The sequence below is a fragment of the Salvelinus fontinalis genome, chromosome 38 (genome assembly GCF_029448725.1).
Source record: "Salvelinus fontinalis isolate EN_2023a chromosome 38, ASM2944872v1, whole genome shotgun sequence".
NCBI classification, from domain to species: domain Eukaryota; kingdom Metazoa; phylum Chordata; class Actinopteri; order Salmoniformes; family Salmonidae; genus Salvelinus; species Salvelinus fontinalis.
Genome location: NC_074702.1, coordinates 6269310 through 6290034, shown reverse-complemented (window position 1 = coordinate 6290034; position 20725 = coordinate 6269310). Strand labels below are relative to the sequence as shown.

At 47.8% G+C, this 20725-nt stretch overlaps 1 protein-coding gene across 1 annotated transcript in view; it reads right to left on the bottom strand.

Annotated features, from left to right (window-relative positions):
- LOC129837233 (inward rectifier potassium channel 2-like) overlaps positions 1-18293 on the bottom strand; it is a 73392-nt gene extending 55099 nt beyond the window's left edge. Inside the window, exons 1-2 of the mRNA XM_055903233.1 lie at positions 18206-18293; positions 17366-18050 (exon numbers count right to left, since the gene is read on the bottom strand). The gene's annotated coding sequence lies outside the window, so the exon portion shown is untranslated. The remainder of the gene's footprint in view (positions 1-17365; positions 18051-18205) is intronic.
- Between the last annotated feature and the right edge of the window lie 2432 nt (positions 18294-20725).

Genomic DNA, 20725 nt, shown 5'->3' with positions numbered 1-20725 from the left:
GTTTAAGAACCAGGGAAGGAGGAAACTCCCCTGACCCTTTACACTACCCCGATCTGACAACACTACCCTGTCCTGACTACACTACCCCAATCTGACTACACTACCCTGTCCTGACTACACTACCCCGATCTGACAACACTACCCTGTCCTGACTACACTACCCCAATCTGACTACACTACCCCGATCTGACAACACTACCCTGTCCTGACTACACTACCCCAATCTGACTACACTACCCTGCCCTGACTACACTACCCCAATCTAACTACACTACCCTGTCCTGACTACACTACCCCAATCTGACTACACTACCCCAATCTGACTACACTACCTCATCCTGACTACACTACCTCAATCTGACTACACTACCCTGTCCTGATTACATTACCCCAATCTGACTACACTACCCTGTCCTGACTACACTACCCCAATCGGACTACACTGCCCTCTCCTGATTACACGACCCTGTCCTGACTACACTACCCCATCCTGACAACACTACCCTATCCTGACTACACTACCCCATCTTGACTACACTACCCCAATCTGACTACACCACCCCATCCTGACAACACTAGCCCATCCTGACTACACCACCCCATCCTGACTACACTACCCCATCTTGACTACACTACCCAATCCTGACTACACTACCCCATCCTGACTACACTACCCCATCCTGACTACAGTACCCCATCCTGACTACAGTACCCCATCCTGACTACACTACCCCATCCTGACAACACTACCACAGCCTGACAACACTACCCCACCTGACATCACTACCCCATCCTGACTACACTACCCAAGCCTGACCACACTACCCCATCCTGACTACACTACCCCATCCTGACTACAGTACCCCATCCTGACTACACTACCCCGTCCTGACTACACCACCCCATCCTGACTACACTACCCCATCCTCACTACACTACCCCATCCTGACTACACTACCCCATCCTGACAACACTACCCCATCCTGACAACACTACCCCATCCTGACAACACTACGCCATCCTGACAACACTACCCCATCCTGACAACACTACCCCATCCTGACAACACTACCCCATCCTGACTACACCACCACATTCTGACAACACTACCCCAATCGGACTGCACGACCCTGTCCTGACTACACTACCCCAGCCTGACAACACTACCTCATCCTGACAACACTACCCTAGCCTGACAACACTACCCTAGCCTGACAACACCACCCAATCGTGATAACACTACCCACACCTGACTACAGTACCCATCCTGACTACACCACCCCATCCTGTCTACACCACCCCATCCTGACTACACTACCCCATGCTGATAACACTACCCCGTCCTGACATCACTAGCCCATCCTGACAATACTACCCCACCCTAACAACACTACCCCATCCTGACTACACTACCCCATCCTGACTACACTACCCCATCCTGACTACACTACCCCATCCTGACTACACTACCCCATGCTGATAACACTACCCCATCCTGACTACACCACCCCATCCTGTCTACACCACCCCATCCTGACTACACTACCCCATCCTGTCTACACCACCCCATCCTGACTACACTACCCCATGCTGATAACACTACCCCATCCAGACTACACCACCCCATCCTGTCTACACCACCCCATCCTGACTACACTACCCCATGCTGATAACACTACCCCATCCTGACTACACTACCCCATCCTGACTACACTACCCCATCCTGACTACACTTCCCCATCCTGACTACAGTACCCATCCTGACTACACTACCCAGCCTGACTACACTACCCATCCTGACATCACTACCCCATCCTGACATCACTACCCCATCCTGACAACACTACCCCATCTTGACGACACTACCAAAACCTGACTACACTACCCCATCCTGACTACACTACCCCATCCTGACTACACTACCCCATCCTGACTACACTACCCCATCCTGACTACAGTACCCATCCTGACTATACTACCCCATCCTGACTACACTACCCCATCCTGACTACACCACCCCATCCTGACTACACTACCCCACCCTAACAACACTACCCCATCCTGACCACACTACCCCATCCTGACTACACTACCCCATCCTGACATCACTACCCCATCCTGACTACACTACCCCATGCTGATAACACTACCCCATCCTGACTACACTACCCCATGCTGATAACACTACCCCATCCTGACTACACCACCCCATCCTGTCTACACCACCCCATCCTGACTACACCACCCCATCCTGACTACACTACCCCACCCTAACAACACTACCCCATCCTGACTACACTACCCCATGCTGATAACACTACCCCATCCTGACAACACTACCCCATCCTAACAACACTACCCCATCCTGACCACACTACCCCATCCTGACTACACTACCCCATCCTGACTACACTACCCCATCCTGACTACACTACCCCATCCTGACTACAGTACCCCAGCCTGACAACACTACCCCATCCTGACTACACTACCCCATCCTGACTACACTACCCCATCCTGACTACACTACCCCAGCCTGACAACACTACCCCATCCTGACTACACTACCCCATCCTGACTACACTACCCATCCTGACTACACTTCCCCATCCTGACTACAGTACCCATCCTGACTACACTACCCAGCCTGACTACAGTACCCATTCTGACTACACTACCCCATTATGACTACACTACCCAATCCTGACTACACTACCCCATCCTGACAACACTACCCCATCCTGACAACACTACCCCAGCCTGACAACACTACCTCATCCTGACAACACTACCTCATCCTGACAACACTACCCCATCCTGACAACACTACCCCATCCTGACAACACTACCCCAGCCTGACAACACTACCTCATCCTGACAACACTACCCTAGCCTGACAACACCACCCAATCGTGATAACACTATCCACTCCTGACTACAGTACCCATCCTGACTACACCACCCCATCCTGTCTACACCACCCCATCCTGACTACACTACCCCATGCTGATAACACTACCCCATCCTGACTACACCACCCCATGCTGATAACACTACCCCATCCTGACTACACCACCCCATGCTGATAACACTACCCCATCCTGACATCACTACCCCATCCTGACAATACTACCCCATGCTGATAACACTACCCCATCCTGACATCACTACCCCATCCTGACAATACTACCCCACCCTAACAACACTACCCCATCCTGACTACACTACCCCATCCTGACAACACTACCCCACCCTAACAACACTACCCCGTCCTGACCACACTACCCCATCCTGACTACACCACCCCATCCTGACATCACTACCCCATCCTGACTACACTACCCCATGCTGATAACACTACCCCATCCTGACTACACCACCCCATCCTGACTACACTACCCCATGCTGATAACACTACCCCATCCTGTCTACACCACCCCATCCTGACTACACTACCCCATGCTGATAACACTACCCCATCCTGACTACACCACCCCATCCTGTCTACACCACCCCATCCTGACTACACTACCCCATGCTGATAACACTACCCCATCCTGACAACACTACCCCATCCTGACTACACTACCCCATCCTGACTACACTTCCCCATCCTGACTACAGTACCCATCCTGACTACACTACCCAGCCTGACTACACTACCCATCCTGACATCACTACCCCATCCTTTTTTTACATTTTTTAATTTTTAATAAATTTTCTCCCCTTTTCTCCCCAATTTTCGTGGTATCCAATCGCTAGTAATTACTATCTTGTCTCATCGCTACAACTCCCGTACGGGCTCGGGAGAGACGAAGGTCGAAATTCATGCGTCCTCCGAAGCACAACCCAACCAAGCCGCACTGCTTCTTTAACACAGCGCGCCTCCAACCCGGAAGCCAGCCGCACCAATGTGTCGGAGGAAACACCGTGCACCTGGCCCCCTTGACTAGCACGCATTGCGCCCAGCCCGCCACAGGAGTCGCTGGAGCGCGATGAGACAAGGAAATCCCTACCGGCCAAACCCTCCCATACCCGGACGACGCTAGCCCAATTGTGCGTCGCCCCACGGACCTCCCGGTCGCGGCCGGCTGCGACAGAGCCTGGGGGCGAACCCAGAGACTCTGGTGGCGCAGTTAGCACTGCGATGCAGTGCTCTAGACCATTGCGCCACCCGGGAGGCCCATCACTACCCCATCCTGACATCACTACCCCATCCTGACAACACTACCCCATCTTGACAACACTACCACAACCTGACTACACTACCCCATCCTGACTACACTACCCCATCCTGACTACACTACCCCATCCTGACTACAGTACCCATCTTGACTACACTACCCCATCCTGACTACACCCCCCCATCCGGACAACACTACCCCATCCTGACAACACTACCCCATCCTGACAACACTACCCCATCCTGACAACACTACCCCATCCTGACAACACTACCCTTTCCTGACTACACCAGCCCATCCTGACAACACTACCCCATCCTGACTACACCACCCAATCCGGACAACACTACCCCATCCTGACAACACTACCCCATCCTGACTACAGTACCCATCCTTACTACACTACCCATCCTGACTACACATCCCCATCCTGACTACACTACCAAATCCTGACTACACTACCCCAGCCTGACAACACTACCCCATCCTGATTACACTACCCCATCCTGACTACACTACCCATCCTGACTACACTTCCCCATCCTGACTACAGTACCCATCCTGACTACACTACCCAGCCTGACTACAGTACCCATTCTGACTACACTACCCCATCCTGACTACACTACCCCATCCTGACTACACTACCCCATGCTGATAACACTACCCCATCCTGTCTACACCACCCAATCCTGACTACACAACCCCATGCTGATAACACGACCCCATCCTGACTACACTACCCCATCCTGACTACAGTACCCATCCTGACGACACTACCCCAGCCTGACAACACTACCCCACCTGACAACACTACCCCATCCTGACTACACTACCCCATCCTGACTACACCACCCCATCCTGACTACACTACCCCATCCTGACTACAGTACCCCATCCTGACTACACCACCCCATCCTGACAACACGACCCCATCCTGACTACACCACCCCATCCTGACTACACTACCCCATCCTGACAACACGACCCCATCCTGACTACACTACCCCATCCTGACTACACCACCCCATCCTGACATCACTACCCCATCCTGACTACACTACCCCATCCTGACTACACCACCCCATCCTGTCTACACCACCCCATCCTGACTACACTACCCCATGCTGATAACACTACCCCGTCCTGACATCACTAGCCCATCCTGACAATACTACCCCACCCTAACAACACTACCCCATCCTGACTACACTACCCCATCCTGACTACACTACCCCACCCTGACAACACTACCCCATCCTGACTACACTACCCCATCCTGACATCACTACCCCATCCTGACTACACTACCCCATGCTGATAACACTACCCCATCCTGACTACACTACCCCATGCTGATAACACTACCCCATCCTGACTACACTACCCCATGCTGATAACACTACCTCATCCTGACAGCACCACCCCATCCTGTCTACACCACCCCATCCTGACTACACTACCCCATCCTGTCTACACCACCCCATCCTGTCTACACCACCCCATCCTGACTACACTACCCCATGCTGATAACACTACCCCATCCTGACTACACCACCCCATCCTGTCTACACCACCCCATCCTGACTACAGTACCCATCCTGACTACACTACCCAGCCTGACTACACTACCCATCCTGACATCACTACCCCATCCTGACATCACTACCCCATCCTGACAACACTACCCCATCTTGACGACACTACCACAACCTGACTACACTACCCCATCCTGACTACACTACCCCATCCTGACTACACTACCCCATCCTGACTACACTACCCCATCCTGACTACAGTACCCATCCTGACTATACTACCCCATCCTGACTACAGTACCCATCCTGACTACACCACCCCATCCTGACTACACTACCCCACCCTAACAACACTACCCCATCCTGACCACACTACCCCATCCTGACTACACTACCCCATCCTGACATCACTACCCCATGCTGATAACACTACCCCATGCTGATAACACTACCCCATCCTGACTACACTACCCCATGCTGATAACACTACCCCATCCTGACTACACCACCCCATCCTGTCTACACCACCCCATCCTGACTACACTACCCCATGCTGATAACACTACCCCATCCTGACAACACTACCCCATCCTGACTACACTACCCCATCCTGACTACACCACCCCATCCTGTCTACACCACCCAATCCGGACAACACTACCCCATCCTGACAACACTACCCCATCCTGACTACAGTACCCATCCTTACTACACTACCCATCCTGACTACACTTCCCCATCCTGACTACACTACCCCATCCTGACTACACTACCCCATCCTGACTACACTACCCATCCTGACTACACTTCCCCATCCTGACTACAGTACCCATCCTGACTACACTACCCATTCTGACTACACTACCCCATCCTGACAACACTACCCCAGCCTGACAACACTACCTCATCCTGACAACACTACCCTAGCCTGACAACACCACCCAATCGTGATAACACTACCCACTCCTGACTACAGTACCCATCCTGACTACACCACCCCATCCTGTCTACACCACCCCATCCTGACTACACTACCCCATGCTGATAACACTACCCCATCCTGACATCACTACCCCATGCTGATAACACTACCCCACCCTAACAACACTACCCCATCCTGACTACACTACCCCATCCTGACAACACTACCCCACCCTAACAACACTACCCCGTCCTGACCACACTACCCCATCCTGACTACACCACCCCATCCTGACATCACTACCCCATCCTGACTACACTATCCCATGCTGATAACACTACCCCATCCTGACTACACTACCCCATGCTGATAACACTACCCCATCCTGAGTACACCACCCCATCCTGTCTACACCACCCCATCCTGACTACACTACCCCATGCTGATAACACTACCCCATCCTGACTACACCACCCCATCCTGTCTACACCACCCCATCCTGACTACACTACCCCATGCTGACTACACTACCCCATCCTGACTACACTACCCCATCCTGACTACACTTCCCCATCCTGACTACAGTACCCATCCTGACTACACTACCCAGCCTGACTACACTACCCATCCTGACATCACTACCCCATCCTTTTTTTACATTTTTTAATTTTTAATACATTTAATCCCCTTTTCTCCCCAATTTTCGTGGTATCCAATCGCTAGTAATTACTATCTTGTCTCATCGCTACAACTCCCGTATGGGCTCGGGAGAGACGAAGGTCGAAAGTCATGCGTCCTCCGAAGCACAACCCAACCAAGCCGCACTGCTTCTTTAACACAGCGCGCCTCCAACCCGGAAGCCAGCCGCACCAATGTGTCGGAGGAAACACCGTGCACCTGGCCCCCTTGACTAGCACGCACTGCGCCCAGCCCGCCACAGGAGTCGCTGGAGCGCGATGAGACAAGGAAATCCCTACCGGCCAAACCCTCCCTTACCCGGACGACGCTAGCCCAATTGTGCGTCGCCCCACGGACCTCCCGGTCGCGGCCGGCTGCGACAGAGCCTGGGGGCGAACCCAGAGACTCTGGTGGCGCAGTTAGCACTGCGATGCAGTGCTCTAGACCACTGCGCCACCCGGGAGGCCCATCACTACCCCATCCTGACATCACTACCCCATCCTGACAACACTACCCCATCTTGACAACACTACCACAACCTGACTACACTACCCCATCCTGACTACACTACCCCATCCTGACTACACTACCCCATCCTGACTACAGTACCCATCTTGACTACACTACCCCATCCTGACTACACCCCCCCATCCGGACAACACTACCCCATCCTGACAACACTACCCCATCCTGACTACACTACCCCATCCTGATAACACTACCCCATCCGGACAACACTACCCCATGCTGATAACACTACCCCATCCTGACAACACTACCCCATGCTGATAACACTACCCCATCCTGACAACACTACCCCATCCTGACTACACTACCCCATCCTGACAACACTACCCCATCCTGACAACACTACCCCTTCCTGACTACACCACCCCATCCTGACAACACTACCCCATCCTGACTACACCACCCAATCCGTACAACACTACCCCATCCTGACAACACTACCCCATCCTGACTACAGTACCCATCCTTACTACACTACCCATCCTGACTACACTTCCCCATCCTGACTACACTACCCCATCCTGACTACACTACCCCAGCCTGACAACACTACCCCATCCTGACTACACTACCCATCCTGACTACACTTCCCCATCCTGACTACAGTACCCATCCTGACTACACTACCCAGCCTGACTACAGTACCCATTCTGACTACACTACCCCATCCTGACTACACTACCCCATCCTGACTACACTACCCCATGCTGATAACACTACCCCATCCTGTCTACACCACCCAATCCTGACTACACTACCCCATGCTGATAACACGACCCCATCCTGACTACACTACCCCATGCTGATAACACGACCCCATCCTGACTACACTACCCCATCCTGACTACACTACCCCATCCTGACTACACCACCCCATCCTGACTACACTACCCCATCCTGACTACACTACCCCATCCTGACTACACTACCCCATCCTGACTACACTACCCCGTCCTGACTACACCACCCCATCCTGACAACACTACCCCATCCTGACAACACTACCCCATCCTGACTACAGTACCCATCCTGACTACACTACCCCATCCTGACTACACTACCCCATCCTGACAACACTACCCCATCCTGACTACAGTACCCATCCTGACTACACTACCCCATCCTGACTACAGTACCCATCCTGACTACACTACCCCATCCTGACTACAGTACCCATCCTGACTACATCACCCCATCCTGACTACAGTACCCATCCTGACTACATCACCCCATCCTGACTACATCACCCCATCCTGACTACAGTACCCATCCTGACTACACTACCCCATCCTGACTACAGTACCCATCCTGACTACATCACCCCATCCTGACTACAGTACCCATCCTGACTACATCACCCCATCCTGACTACATCACCCCATCCTGACTACACTACCCCATCCTGACTACACTACCCCATCCTGACAACACTACCCCATCCTGATTATATTAGTGTGTTTGTGATTTTTCCTCCATATAAATCATTGGGAGAGCCACCTAAGTGTTTTTTCGGGCTGTCTAATTCTTTTTTTTAGGAACTTAATTTTCAGGGTTTGGAAAAAACAAATATAAAGTACATTTATGTAGAAAAGATAATGGACCTATATATTTTTCATATAATACAATCTTAGAGAACTAACAATTACCCAAATAAAAGATAGACAGTCGGGGAAAATTGAGAATTGAAAATCCCTAAAACAATGATTTTGGCAGTGTTCATTTTGTTATTATGTTTGAGATAAAGAACATATGGTAGCTGAAGGGTAGGACAAAAATAAAATAAAAAAATAAATAACTCATGTAAAATATCCTGTGTCCGTAAAAACTATATAGTATGTATAAGCTGGAAGTAGAAGCCTAAGTATTGTTGTCCATTGGTTTACTCCAAATGGGAAATTATGCAGACAATTATAATTGATAGAAGCCACAATCTATCTGCAATATTAAAGCTGATCTACCTCCCGACAAAATCAATCAATAAATAAAAAAATAAACAGCATTAGCCATGGCAAAAAAAATCTGTAAATTAGCTTTAAAACTGCAAAATGTTTCTCTAAAATTCAGCCACGCCGACAGGCAGACCGGGCCCCCTGTCACACCCACCACCTAAGCCCCTTTTTGGTCCAGATAAAACAGTGTGTATTTGTGTGAGAGAGAGAGTGACAACTCTTATCGTGGTGAGGTGGCAAATGTTTCAAATGTCCCCCGTGTGAGTGGCCATGCCCGGGTTATCTGGGAAAAGTGCTCTTCTGGAGTTGTCGGTTCCCACGACCCCTGGACAGTGTCAGATACGCAGAGTTGCCTGATAGGATAATGCACTAGAGGTTTGTGGAGGTTATAGTGTGTCATCAGCTGCCCTGTGGAAAACAGACATTTTGCATGACCCTAATCTGATCACATATGCCCTCTCCAGATATAAAGAGAGCGAGAGAGAGAGAAACAAGGGAAGTTTATCCTGTGACTTTCTCACTTTCTCTCCATCCACTCTCCCCCTCCCTCCCTCCTCTCTCTACACAGACAGATTATCTTCCCATATTAAGGTGTTATGTATCCAGATTAAGGTTCCCTGTGAATATGATTTCAATGTCATTCAGTAAGCCACAGGATAAACTTCCTTTCTCTTCTCTCTCTCTTTCTAAAACCAAAACTACTTTCACGATGACACACAAGACACTTCCGAGAATCAAAGTTGAAAGAAAGCTCCGCCCACTGATTTGGATCATCAAGTCACTTTGTTGACAGACTGAACCAGTCATGGAGACCTGAAATCCTGACCTCTCCCTACAAGCCCCCAGTTTACTGACTGATTGACTGTGGAGAGCCATACTGATACAGGACAGACACCTTCAGGTATAGCTCTAAATGCTTTCTATTCAGTGTGTTAGTAATAGGCACTTTGGGGAGTATAAACTCAGCAAAAAAAGAAACATCCCTTTTTCAGGACCCTGTCTTTCAAAGATAATTAGTAAAAATCCAAATAACTTCACAGATATTCATTGTAAAGGGTTTAAACATTGTTTCCCATGCTTATTCAATGAACCAAAGACAATTAATGAACATGCACCTGTGGAACGGTCATTAAGACACTAACAGCTTACAGACGGTAGGCAATTAAGGTCACAGTTATGGAAACTTAGGACACTAAAGAGGCCTTTCTACTGACTCTGAAAAACACCAAAAGAAAGATGCCCAGGGTCCCTGCTCATCTGCATGAACGTGTCTTAGGCATGCTGCAAGAAGGCATGAGGACTGTAGATGTGGCCAGGGCAATACATTTTAATGTCTGTAACGGCTGTCCTCCTCCTCTTCAGACGAAGAGGAGGAGTAGGGATTGGACCAAAGCGCAGCGTGATAATTTGACATAATGAAGTTTATTAAAGTAAAAACGAAAAACGAAAACACTTCAACAAACTACAAAATAACAAAACGACGTAGACAGACCTGAACATGGAACTTACATAAATACACGAAGAACTCACGAACAGGAACAGACTACATCAAACGAACGAACAAACCGAAACAGTCCCGTGTGGTGCAACATACACAGACACAGAAGACAACCACCCACAAACAAACAGTGTGAACAGCCTACCTTTATATGGTTCTCAATCAGAGGAAACGTCAAACACCTGTCCCTGATTGAGAACCATATAAGGCTAATTACAAACGACCTAACATAGAAACACATAACATAGAATGCCCACCCCAACTCACGTCCTGACCAACTAAACACATACAAAAATAACAGAAAACAGGTCAGGAACGTGACAATGTCCGTACTGTGAGACGCTAAAGACAGCGCTACAGGGAGACAGGGCGGACAGCTGATCGTCCTCGCAGTGGCAGACCACGTGTAACATCACCTGCACAGGATCGGTACATCCGAATATCACACCTGCGGGACAGATACAGGACGGCAACAACAACTGCCCGAGTTACACCAGGAACGCACAATCCCTCCATCAGAGCTCGGACTGTCCGCAATAGGCTGAGAGAGGCTGGACTGAGGGCTTGTAGGCCTGATGTAAGGCAGGTCCTCACCAGACATCACCGGCAACAACGTCACCTATGGGCACAAACCCACCGTCGCTGGACCAGACAGGACTGGCAAAAAGTGCTCTTCACTGACGAGTTGCGGTTTTGTCTCACCAGGGGGGATGGTCGGATTCGTGTTACACCGAGGCCTGTACTCTGGAGCGGGATCGATTTGGAGGTGGAGGGTCCGTCATGGTCTGGAGCGATGTGTCACAGCATCATCGGACTGAGCTTGTTGTCATTGCAGGCAATCTCAACGCACGTCTGGATCCTGTTGGATCGGAGGGTGAGGGCTAGGGCCATTCCCCCCAGAAATGTCCGGGAACTTGCAGGTGCAATGGTGGAAGATTGGGGTAACATCTCACAGCAAGAACGGGCAAATCTGGTGCAGTCCATGAGGAGGAGATGCACTGCAGCACTTAATGCAGCTGGTGGCCACACCAGATACTGACTGTTACTCTTGATTTTGACCCCCCCCCCCCCCCCCTTTGTTCAGGGACACATTATTCCATTTCTGTTAGTCACATTTAAAACATATATACATTTCAACTTTATTTAACCAGGTAGGCTAGTTGAGAACAAGTTCTCATTTACATCTGCGACCTGGCCAAGATAAAGCAAAGCAGTGCGACACAAACAACAACACTGAGTTACACATAAACAAACATACAGTCAATAACACAATAGAGGGAAAAAAAATCTACGTACAGTGTGTGCAAATGATGTAAGATAAGGTAGGTAAGGCAATAAATAGGCCATAGTGGCGAATTAATTACAATTTAGCAATTTAAACACTGGAGTGATAGATGTGCAGAAAATGAATGTGCAAGTAGAGATACTGGGGTGCAAAGGAGAAAGAAAAAAATAACAGTATGGGGATGGGGTAGTTGGATGGGCTATTTACAGATGGGCTATGTACAGGTGCAGTGATCTGTGAGCTGCTCTGACAGCTGGTGCTTAAAGTTAGTGAGGGAGATATGGGCCTCCAGCTTCAGTGATTTTTGCAATTTGTTCCAGTCATTGGCAGCAGAGAACTGGAAGGAAAGGCGGCCAAAGAAGGAATTGGCTTTGGGGGTGACCAGTGAAATATACCTGCTGGAGCGCGTGCTATGGGTGGGTGCTGCTATGGTGACTAGTGAGCTGAGATAAGGCGGGGCTTTACCTAGCAAAGACTTATAGATGACCTGGAGCCAGTGGGTTTGGCGACGAATATGAAGCGAGGGCCAGCCGACGAGAGCATACAGGTCGCAGTGGTGGGTAGTATATGGGGCTTTGGTGACAAAACGGATGGCACTGTGATAGACTGCATCTGTCTTTGGACATGTCTGTGGAACTTGTTCAGTTTATGTCTTAGTTGTTGAATCTTGTTATGTTCATACAAATATTTCCACATGTTAAGTTTGCTGAAAATAAATGCAGTTCACAGTGAGAGGACTTTTCTTTTTTTGCTGAGTTTATAATAAGGTGACTTGAGTGTGATATATGTTGTCTGTTTAAAACTATGACTGCTGGCCTGGGTTTCTTGGCTGGGATGTGAGTGCGACAAGCCAAATATGCAGGATCAATAGTGTCATTGATCAGCGTGGGTCTGAATCCAGGTCACAAAATGGTGCCCTCTCCATGTCACATGGCCCTCTCTTCCAGCTCCCTCCCTTTTTATCCCTCGCTCATTCCTGCTCTCCTTCCCCCTCTCTCGCTCTCTCTGTGTCCGTCAGTCCCTTTCTCTCTTCTCATTTGTTTTTTTACAATGTCAATCTGATTTCAAAACCATTTTCAGTGACAAAGTTATAGAAGCCTATATCTCTGAATGTTTCTGGCAGCCTACATGAAGCCATGGCAATTGAAATATGACAACAACAGTGTGTGAACTTCTAGCTCTCGTCCCATCGGATCAACAGACTATTAACAGAAGCATCTTTACCGGTCTCATCGTTCACCACTTTGGCCTGGGCTCTGCTTACAATGTTAGCTGGACCTGTTAAACGACTGAATATAGAGAACAACAAATAATAGCTATCAAGCCTAGAGGAATGGACTTGTGCACCCGTTTAAAACACTGGACATCTCGACATGCGGCTATTTGGGTCTAATCTCTCTGGGCTCGGCTGATGAGTCTGAGTGGAACCTGTGTGTCTTCAAATGTACCCAACCTGGCGGCTAGCTCTGGGAGTTAACATCTATCCTCAGGTCTTAGGAAAGATGATGTCATTATGGTGGCACATGCCAACACAGTGTTCTGGACACACACTCACAAACACAAATACACACACACACTCAAACATACAATCATGTGCATTGGCACTGGGCCTTATTCCCTCTAATTGGATGTTTTTCCCTCCCTCGCTCCATCCCCCTCTCCCTCCCTCTCTCCATCTTTCTCTCCATCCCTCGCTCCATCCCTCTCCCACCCTCTCACCCTCCCTCTCTCCATCCCTCGCTCCATCCTTCTCTCCATCCTTCTCTCCATCCTTCTCTCCATCCCCCTCTCCCTCCCTCGCTCCATCCCTCTCTCCATCCCTCTCTCCATCCCCCTCTCCATCCCCCTCTCCCTCTCTCCCTCCCTCGCTCCATCCCTCTCCATCCTTCTCTCCATCCCCCTCTCCCTCTCTCCCTCCCTCGCTCCATCCCTCTCTCCATCCCCCTCTCCATCCCCCTCTCCCTCTCTCCCTCCCTCGCTCTATCCCTCTCTCCATCCTTCTCTCCATCCCCCTCTCCCTCCCTCTCTCCATCCCTCGCTCCATCCTTCTCTCCATCCCTCGCTCCATCCATCCCTCTATACTGTGTGCGGTTGTGATCAGGGTCATCTGATGGTCACAAAATCAGGAAGAGAGGTTAAGAACACTCAGCTGACTTTTGACTTATTTAATCAGTCTTTTAAAATAGACTGATCGTTATGTTTCAAATGTATGCCCTTGTTCTGGACAAACCTCTTTATGCTTCCAGCCAGCCCATTCCCTTCTCTCTCTCGTCCTACTCCTCTCTGCTCGTCTTGTTATAAGTAAAGTACTGTAACAACAGATCAGATATTAACTTCTACATTACTACTAAGGTAGCAGCACCCTGGTTAGTTCCTGGTTGGTTTCCCCTCCCTGTCTCTCTGTTCCACTATTAGGTGTGTTCTGTCTTCATACTATCAGGACCACCACAGTGTGAACAGAGTGATGACAGCTCATCATGGAACCACTAAGGTCTGGACCTGATTACAACCTGCCACCTTTCAGTCTAATAATACACACACTGGACATTTCTACAGACACACGTGGAATTAGTATAGACGTGAGATCCAACAACACTAGTCATTTGAGGAGAAATAGGATGACGTCAATGTCAGCTAACTTTTCCAAAGTTATTTGGCAAAACAAGAGAAGGAGAGACGCGGGCAAACATTACCATCTTTATGACACCTGAAGAAAGCCCGGATGTCAATAAGAACTTTGGCTAATTTGGAGTAATTTTCCCTTCCTCTCTCTCCTCTCTGTTCCTCTTTCACTCAATTTCCATCTCTTTCTGTGCGTATTCTTTTGCGCTCTGTAATTCCTCCTCTCTCTCTCTGTGTCCTTCTCTTTCGCTCTGTAACTCCTCCTCTCTCTCTGTCTTTCTCTTTCTCTCTGTAATTCCTCTCTCTCTTTCTCTCTCTCTCTCATTCCTCCTCTCTCTCTGTGTCCTTATCTTTCACTCTGTAATTCCTCCCCTCTCTCTCTGTGTCCTTCTCTTTCTCTCTGTAATCTCTCCCTCTCTCTCTCTCTCTCTCTCTCTCTCTCTCTCTCTCTCTCTCTCTCTCTCTCTCTCTCGCTCTCTCTCTCTCTCTCTCTCTCTCATCCCTCCTCTGTGTCCTCTTTCTCTCTGTAATTCCTCTCTCTCTCTCTGTGTACTTCTATTTCTCTGTGTAACTCCTCCTCTCTCTCTCCCTGTGTCCTTCTCTTTCTCTCTAATTCCTCCTTTCTCTCTGTGTGTCCTTCTTTCTCTCTGTAATTCCTTCTCTCTCTCTCTCTCTCTCTCTCTCTCTCTCTCTCTCTCTCTCTCTCTCTCTCTCTCTGTGTACTTCTCTTTCTCTCTGTAATTCCCCCTCTCTCTCTCTCTCTCTCTCTCTCTCTCTCTCTCTCTCTCTCTCTCTCTCTGTGTACTTCTCTTTCTCTCTGTAATTCCTCTCTCTCTCTCTCTCTCTGTACTTCTCTTTCTCTCTGTAATTCCTCCCCTCTCTCTCTCTCTGTGTCCTTTTCTTTCTCTCTGTAATTCCTCCTCTCTCTCTCTGTGTTCTTCTCTTTCTCTCTGTAATTCCTCCTCTCTCTCTGTGTCCTTCTCTTTCTCTCTGTAATTCCTCATCTCTCGCTGTGCTTCACAGAACACAATCATCTGATAATGACCGAGAGAGAGTTGGCACGCAAGGAGGCGTGTCAGTCTGTGAAACTATATATTTTTCTCACCCTCCTCCCCTTTCCATCTCTCTGACCTCTCACTATATCCCTAGCTTCAATGGACAGAGTGGATGGTAGAGGGGTAATCCTTGGCCACGAGTCCAAATACAGCGCTCCCTCTCACAGAGCTGCCAAACACTGGCTCACATGGCCCAGGGAACCACACACAGATAACAACATAACTTAAGATGATGAAAATGGTGACGATTTCAGCATTATCATCATACAAATTCTGATTGGTTGAACTACAGTAAGAGTAGGTAATACAGTTCTGACCTTCAATTATGTTTTAAGTAACTAAACAAGAATAAAGTAAGGTTCTTCCCAACAGCCTAGTCACAGACAGACGTCACAACCCTGTCAAATTATACAACGCCTGTGGTTCCCAATGCTTCCATTTTTTTTAGGAATGTTTTTCCATTATCCAAAATAATCAGCCACGAAAACACAGCAATACAGGCCTTTCTTTCCTTTTTCCTTTAACCTATCAGTATACAATGTACAGATATGTCTACAGTGGGGTGGAAATCTGTCACTTTGAAGGACAGTTCCACCAAATCCCTTTGGACAATATGTTCCCACTATTCTAGTGAGGATCCCGATCAAACAGATGACTATTAATAACATGTTGCCAACTAAAAATACACCAAATACAAAACAGAGGAGGCTGTTTATAGTTGCTTTCTCTGAAGTAAACACCTGCCCAATACAAAAATGGACAGATTTACATTGTAAAACACTGTACAAAACAATTGTCAAATAATTAAGAGGCAAGGCATTTTCAAGTGTCTACTATCTGCATGTCTCTAACAGAGCACTTTAAAACAGTGTAAACAGACATTATTCCACTGCGACATAAACAATATCATATGTGTTTGTGGTTTGTCAACTATGAACAACAGCAGGTTATGTCTAATGTCCATGATGCTACCATTTATGGAAGCCTGTGCGCAAATTTCAAAACAGTTATATCGGTTAAAACAGCAAGAGTATTATGATCAAATTTGTCCAATACAAAAATGTGTATTTTGGCAACTTATTTAATGCAAAACAATTATCACTCACCGTTTTATTCGCCTTTTTGTAGTTGTAAAGAAATTCTGCAAATTTCCATTCAGGACCACCTGATTGCTTTTCTTCATATATGAATTTGTAGCCAGCCTACTGTAAAGTGTCCGGGACGGGTGCCCTCCTCTCGCTCTGTATGCCCGTGCGCTGGCTCGCACCGGGATATTACCCTCGTTGACTGACTGCTACCGGCCAAGTCTCGTCGTGCGCTCTGACTGGCTCCTTCTCCCTCGCTCTCTCCAGCAACAACTGGCTACTTCAAATATCCCCTACATGTGTGGTGTTGTGACAGTTAAACTAATGGTGTGACAGTAAAACGAATACATTCTGCATATGATTTTATTGTCTAAAGTTTAAATGTAAAGTGGAGAATATTGGTCATACAACGTCAATGGGCAAAAGAAAAAGGCATTGCGAAATGGGTAGGTTGCTCAGCAGGAAAAACATATTTTGTTACATTCATTTCTGGTGTCATTAATAATGTAAATGATTGTCATGCAAATAAAAGGTAATTGTGCCGGAGGCGTGTGTGTATGTGTTTACTAATACTTAATCTGTTTTAATCTCGGTCAAATTCACCAAGGCGTGACCTATGATGTCATATCATAGCCTCTGTCATCTAATGCAAATAGGATCAGACAGCCAGCAGCGCACCGGAAGGTGATGGAAAGGAGATTAGGGGCTGAAACCAAGGATGTCATATCATGACGTCGGGCAATAAAGCATTCACTTTTCTCTGGCTAAAGTTAGCAAATGAATCACATACTGTACAATAATAATAAGGAGTAAATGATCACGTCACTATGCGAATTAGATATGAAGGATTAATAGACCTACCAGTGATTCAATAGATTAGCTGTGGTTTTGTACCGTTATGCTACTGGTCCATCTAGCCGTCAGTCTGTCCTTGCATAGTGTGAGAAAGGTACACTGATTGTAATTGATCGATGGAAAATTCTCTCCAGGCAGCGAGAGAGAGAAATAGAGAGAGAGAGAAATGTGTACATGGGAGGGAGAGAAGGGGAGCGGGAAAGATAGAGGAGAGAGAGAGAGTGTACATGTCATGAGAGAGAGAGGAGAGCAAGAGAGAAAGAGATGGAAGAAATACTTCATTATTGCCTCTAACAGCTTTTGAATGTGAAAGTTCATGATCAGCACAGCAAAGAGAGAGAGAAGGGAGGCATGGTTTTATGAAACAGTTCAATTCAGTGGCACAGACAGAAATTAGTTGGTGGGTGCCCCCCCAAAAATGTTTAGATGTGTTAACTGTGATAAAGGCACTGGGTTATGAGCTGTCTTGTTTGCTAAATAAACAAATTACGTAGGCAGTGGCATGGTGCATATAGCCATAGAAGCACAGTGACATATGCTTCAATGCAGTCATATTTGTGGCATATTGGGGTTGTGGCTTTCAGTTAGTTATTTTTGGCAAACCATACTGTGAGAGTGAACGTCATTACAGTTCATCAAATATGACTAACCCAGTGGACTGCTTGCTATGAATTCTATCTGATGGCATTTGCATGTTTAAGTTAAAAGACAAAGAATGTCCCATTTGGAACACTGACAAGTAAACACTATCCTTTAATTTTTTTCATCTCAATCTGATTGGATGGGCCTGTCTCCCAGCAGGTGAGCCTGCACCCACCTAGGCCCACCCGTACCTAAGTGTAATGGGCATTTCCAGCACAAGGGCAGGCTATGCTTTTTTATAGGGTGTTTCTATGGGTAGAGCAGAGGGAGGGTGCTTTAGCAACACATAACCACCAGAGAGCAGATGTCAGCCATTTTTGCAATCATCACCAAAGTGCTTGCAGCAACCAAGGAGTTTTGGGTTTACATTTCATTTTTTTCCCCTTTTCCTCCCCAAGTGGTAGTTACAGTCCTGTCCCATCTCTGCAACTCCCGTACGGACTCGGGAGAGGTGGCCGGCTGCAACACAGCCTGGGATCGAACCCGGGTCTGTAGTGACGCCTCAAGCACTGCGATGCAGTGCCTTAGACCGCTGCGCCACTCGGGAGGTCGATGTTTGGGATTTAGATCATGCATAATAGTATAAACTACCCAACAGGGAATCTAAGCACTATTTCCCTCTGCCTTGGGAGAAAATGCAATTTATTTGACCATTTCATGTAGCTTTCCTCTCTGGGCTTGTTTCAGAGTATAAGGGTTTATTTTTTGTGATTGTCAAGTGATTTGACACTAAATATATTGCATCCTACACCAATACTATTATTATTACATAACTATTACATTAAAATGATCATAATAGATAGTTAAACTACAGTTACATTGAATAAATGCTTTATAACCGTCTCAGCATCTGGGAGAAAGAAGACAAGACGGATATGTCCAATAGTTCCACTGATCTGCTCATCACAGTGATGGGGACCATCTCCCTCCTCTGCAGTAAGACCTTGGCTGCAGAGATAACATTCCAGGAGGAATGCTAGGAGGAAATGGAGGAATGTTAGGAGGAGGAAAGACCATCTTGGTTCAATCTGTGGCTTTGAGGTTCTCCAGACTCCACTGCCTGTGAAAAGAGACTAGAAACGTCATATATAAGTGATTCAGAGGCTCGGGTTAAACTGTTCCTCCCTTAGAGCAGCCATTAGCAGTTCATATGACTCCTGTGGGAAGCCACATCCAACACGATCTCACAAACTCACTGCTATATACTATGATGTTCGTCCAAAAGACACAAACATCGATTTGCGAGGCTGCAGTCAAACATCCAATACTGCTGTCAACCTTTCCTCAGAGACCGGCCACATCACTGTTACTCTGACTAAATGGGACAGTAGCAATTGAGGAGGGAAAAGGACTACCAATATGGAGGTAACTCTTCCTGTGCCATAAAGATCTAGACCTATTGGCAGAGGCCAGTCTCGCTGAAAGAAATATCAGCATCTGTTGTGCTGGTAAATGACAACACAATAAAACCAAAACAACCCTTGCTCTGTGGATTAGTGAAAGTGAAACATCTTGTTTAGAGTCCTACATAGGCCTGTGTGCGGATGGGGATCAATAACTCATCGCGAGCGTGGCTAATCAGCCGGAAGGAACAAACGTTTGTCACGCAGAAAAGATGTCCGCCCATTTAATTATTAGTATGGAAAGCTGGCCAACCGGTGGGCAATTTGTCAGTCAGTCGTTGAGAAACAGGAATAAATTAATTAACATAATGAAGGTATAGCGCAAAGACAGCACAAAAAGCCGGAGGTGATTATTTGGTGTATTTTAATTTCTGTAATGAGAGGCTACTAAAGTTACATCCCTTGTAACTACCGCTCACAGATGTTGATATATAGAAAAATAAAAAACTGTTTTTCCAATGAGAGTGTGTGTGTGTGATTT